General features: G+C 35.7%; 1 long non-coding RNA gene across 1 annotated transcript; it reads left to right on the top strand.

Annotated features, from left to right (window-relative positions):
- Nucleotides 1-202: 202 nt before the first annotated feature.
- Nucleotides 203-4,687, top strand: LOC128852098 (uncharacterized). The gene is made up of 3 exons (XR_008449722.1): nucleotides 203-282; nucleotides 1,095-1,284; nucleotides 3,137-4,687. It is a non-coding gene; the product is annotated as an uncharacterized LOC128852098 (long non-coding RNA).
- Nucleotides 4,688-5,322: the final 635 nt, after the last annotated feature.

Raw genomic sequence — 5,322 nt, 5'->3', positions numbered from 1 at the left:
TTCAGTTTTCTGTACTTCATTCCCTCTTTTAGTTGATCACACACTGATGTTTCTAAAACTTTGTTTATAGAGGAAACAAGTAACTATGGTGGTTTTTTTCCCCCACAAATACTGTCTTAGAAGAATGATAAATGTAGACAAACTGAAAAACATTTTTTTATGTCTTGTGAGTCATCAGATGAAGACATTTTGTGAAATGACAGGGTAGAGGTCTTTACTGCCACACAGAAGAGACTCTTCTTTCAGGTTAAGTGTTTAGTCCTTGAGAAAAATTGACTCCTGGTAAGACCATCAGTGTTTGTATTTCTGTTTCCTATGTGCTCTTAAAATGTGTTTGAATTCACTGTGGAGATATTACTTTAAAAATAGTGAAAATAAAACCCATATGTCGATATTTGTATGTAGCCTAGCAACCCGGTAAATGAAGTATTGCATTAAGCTAACAACAGAGGCCACAAGGATTATCAGGCTTTCTTAAAAGTTTCTTTAGCCTGTCTGGACCTGTGTTTTATCTTATTTAGCTGTAATGAAAAATTATCTAATGTGCAGATGACTGTTATTTACCTCGTATTAGCTGTTGCACAATTGTTGCATAATCCTTATTTCTGTAAGTAATTTTAACTCATAGGTAGTAGTGAAAACTGTTTTTTTCTGTACAGAATTAACTATGTGGTTGTTGATTATTATGCACTGTAGCGGAATATTCTCCATGGTGTGACTGAAGCAGCCTTTTAAGTACAGGCATAAGGTAATACTGAGTTCCTGGGGTTGTAAATGACTATCCAGTGGTCACTTACTGGATATTAAAGGGATGCAACCTTAAGAATTGCAGTAAAAGCAGGTTCAGTGGTAATATAAATCCCAAAGAACAAGTATGCAAAATGTGTAAACCAGAAGATATATGGTAAATTTGCATGGAAATGTCAACCAGTGAAGAAGTCATTTCTGTGTGTAAGAATGAGGAAAAGTTATTTTTTACTCAGACATTGAAAGTTAGTTTTACCTGTTGTCAAATAAGTTTGAGACCTGTGACCTAATAGCTAAATCTTTTAGTGACAAATTGTTTGTTTATATCTTGACTTTCTATTCCATAGTTTTACTACTATGTCAAGTTCTCAGGTGCAGTTTGAAAGTCTCCTAATTACAAACTACTTCAGAAAATTAATAGAATGCTCATTATCTGCTCCATTATGGGAAGACTGGAGGACACCAAACAATTCTCTGTACATCTGTGTGTGTCGTCTTCTGCTAAATTAAGATCTTGGCTATACCTTTGAAACTCAGGTAAGGGTAACTACACAGCTGCAGATCCAATTTTTATGCTTCACTAAATATTAAATGAATTAGGAAGCTTCAAGTAGGGAGGAAACATTCATTTTACTTTCTCAGCAGCTTCTACCTTATAATTTAAAGATTTATTCTGAAATAAAATCCACAAGAGAAACTTTTTTTTGGTGCTACACAAAGGCTGTTTGAATTTGGTATTTGCCTGGTTTATTTATTGTAACATTGAGTCTTTTATGTCTTAGGAGTGACATGTCCTTTAGAAATGTGCTCCGTTATAAAAAAAAAAAAAAAGAACCCAAATTCTTCTTAAAGACGTTGTCTTGCAAGGGGAGGGAGCGGAGGGAACGATACACCAATTCCACACCACTTTCCAAATACAAGTAAATGTAAAGCAATATAGAATAAAAATACAAAATCTATACCAAAAATATATGCGGACAGGCTGTTGAAGGTCCAGAGAAGAGCCACTAAGATGATCAGAGGGCTAGGAAACTTACTGTTTGAAGTAAGGCTTAGAGAACTGAGTTTGTTCAGCCTTAACAGGAGGTTTAGGGGAGACCTTACTACCATGTACTGATACACAAAGCGTGTCTACCAAGAGGACAGAGACTCCCTTTTTACAAGGAGTCACATGGAAAAGACAAGGGATAATGAGTATAAGTTGCTCCTGGGGAGATTCTGACTGGATTCCAGAAGAAAATTTTTCACCATGAGAACAATTAAACATTGGAATAATGTCCGCAGGGAAGTAGTAGATTCTTCTGCACCAGATATTTAAGGCTCAGCTTGACAAGGTGCTAGGCCATCTCATTTAAACTATAAATCAAGTGAAAAGCTTGGATCTGATGATCCGTGATCTTACCTGGCATTCTATAATTCTATACAATCTACTAGGTCCATAGACCAACAATGGTAACTATCCTGTCTCTAGAGAATAAACATATATATATTTAGAAAACAGCTTTTTTAAAACTAAATTACATTATTGAAGGTAATTGTTTGCATTTCGTGCCATTTATATCTAGGGTTATATATCTTCTATGTAAATTTTAGAAATTATAGGGTGTAGAAATCCGTAGGTGACTACGGATAGGAAAGACGTTTATACTTTTCTGCTGCCCTGTGAGACTGAAGATAGCCATATCTTTACCTCTTTTGTTTGTTAAAGCCTGTTTTGAGTACATGGAAAATAGGTAAGACAGGGTGCGTGAAATGGCCATTTGTAGTACTGGAGCAGCATGCAGAAGACTGAAAAGCTTATCTGAAATGTATTTAGGCAAGGAGAGAGGCTCATAGTTTAAGAACGTATATGAGGACAGGCTGAGAGAGTTGGTCTTATTTAGCCTAGAGAAGAGAAGGCTCCATGGAGACCTTAAAGCAGCCTTCCAGTAGTTAAAGGGGGCCTACAGGAAAGCTGGGGAGGGGCTTTTTATGAGGAAGTGCAGTGACGAGGAAGGGGTAATGGTTTTAAGCCGAAAGAGGGTAGATTTAGATTAGATATTAGGAAGAAATTTTTTACTGTGAGGGTGGTGAGGCATCGGAACAGGTTGCCCAGAGAAGCTGTAGATGCCCCCCCCCCACCTTGGAGGCACTCAAGCCCAGGATGGCTAGGGCTTTGAGCAACCTAATCTCTTGGAAGTCATCACTGTCCATGGCAGGGGATTTGGATCTGGAAGATATTTAAGGTCTTTTCCAACTCAAACCATTCTGATTCTATGGTTATAAACCCTTCAGAAATGTTTTTCAATGTAATATTTTTTGTCGTATTTCTTTGACAAGTCTCCCCTAAAACATAAAATCATTTCATTGTATACTCTTGAGTAACCATAGTTTTTCAATGATAATACAGGAGGTGTGCATGCTGTACTCTGGCAATAATTTTCATGAAGACCAGAAAGACTGTAGCCTTGTCATTGATAGCATTCCTCTGAAAAAAATATCATACTCTCTCTTGCTATTTAATCAAGAAACGACATTTAACTCACTTTCCAGTGAAGGCTTATCCATCCTCTCCAGCACAACACAAACTTCAAAACAGCAGGTAATTTGTTGAATTATATTACATGCTGTCTCTCTGTTCTATGAGAATCCATTAAGATCAATTAGTACTTCTATTTCCATAGAGCCTTTCATAACCAATTTCTCAAAGTATATTGCAAAGATTAATACCACACATTTTCCTGTCACTTAGAAATCAGCATTTTGTTAATAATCCCTACTAAGTAGTCCATAACAGTCCAAAATTTAGATTCTGATTTATCCTGGAACAAATAATGTGGCACATTTATTGAGGATACTTAATAATGTAATTTCACAAAGCCTTGGTCAAATGACTTCTTCCTTACACCAAGACTGAAGATGCTGGCAGAAGCACGTGGTTAAAACTCCATCAACCGTCTGAGAGGAGGGTGAAAATGAACAACTAATTCAGTTAATGATTTCAATTTATTTTATTTCTCATACAGCATACCTGAATACAAGGGGCTTTCTAGATACTTTTGGAGTGGTTTTGTTTGTTTCTTTGTTTTTAAGGGCAAGCATGTTTTGGTAGCCCTGGTTTCACCTCAGATGGAGCTAAATTTTCTTCCTAGCACCTATTTTTTTTTTAGATTTAATATAAGAATGTTGATAATACACTAACCGTTTTAGTTGTTGCTAAGAAATACAGGACTTTTCCAGTTTCCTATGTTTTGCTAGTGTATAGGTGCAGAGCCAGAATAGCTAACCCAAACTGGCCAATGGAATATTCCATATCACAATATCATGCTCAGTATAAGAATGGGAATTTGGCTGAGGGGCAGGTAGGCAGTCATTCCAGGTTCCATATTCAGTGCTCCACTCACTTTTATCTCTGTGTTCCCTGTGACGTCCATGCTTGCTGCTGCTGCTGCGCTCATTGAAATCCCTGCTTGGGAAGAGCTAATCATTAAGTGATGAATGGCTGTATTTTAATATATTCTTTTATATTTTTGTAGTCGTAGTGGCTGCAGTATTACTAGTAGTAATAGTATTCTTTCTTCTATATTGTTCTATTAAAACTTTCTTTACCTCAGTCTAGGAGTTTTACTTCTCAGTTCTCGTCCCCATCCCGCTGGGATTGGGAGAGGGGTGGGAGACAGGCTGCATACTGTTTATCTGCCAGCTAAGAGCTAACCTATGACAGGTACTATAATGCTTTCAAGTTTTGTGAGAACTTCACTCAATTGTCATGCCAGACAAATACAATGATAACTGAAGACTTTCTTCACTTTCACTCGTTTGAATTCTTGTACTACTACTCTTGGTAAACATTCTTTTTCCTAAAATGGTGTACATCAGAATCAAAAGACTACTGAAAGGACTTTTTTTGGGTATACAGAATCTCTACATTTCTTTCGCAACTGATTCTATTATAGTTCTCTGATACTACCAGTGAATTGGTTATATGAAACTAACCTTTCATATATAAACCTAATATTTTTATTGCAAAATTCAGATAAAAAGACAAAATCACACTAGATGTATTAGAAAAATGAAAGTATATAAAAATATAGAAGCAAATGTCTTTTCAGCTAATGTTCTAATAGAAAAATGTGGTTTGTCACACATTGTGTCTGAGTTTCTAATTCATTCTGATGAACTCACAGAAATATAATACAAAAACAAATTTGCATTTTCCATTTTGTAATTGCAGATGCATGCTCATAATTTATATTTAGAAAGTTCTGTGAAATATTATATATGTATGAAAAATATTCATGTATCTTCACCTTTCTCTCCTTGGTTTAAGACTCAGCATTAAGCTACACAGCTGCAGTATATTATGAAGCTTGAATATTCTTTCATAAAATTGTGAATGTTGACACTCCACGTTGATATATGACATGCATAAGTACTTCTGTTGATCTCAAAACGGTAAATATTTGGAACACATATATTCCATGCAAATTCACAAACTTTCTTTCTGTGAAGTATCTGTACGTATGGACCTGTATCCACATGAAATTTATTAATTTTGCTAAAAATATGTTTTACTGTCTGTCTTGATTTTAGTAG

This window comes from Cuculus canorus, chromosome 4, assembly GCF_017976375.1.
Source record: "Cuculus canorus isolate bCucCan1 chromosome 4, bCucCan1.pri, whole genome shotgun sequence".
Classification (NCBI taxonomy): Eukaryota; Metazoa; Chordata; class Aves; order Cuculiformes; family Cuculidae; genus Cuculus; species Cuculus canorus.
This window is presented reverse-complemented; position numbering and strand designations above follow the sequence as displayed.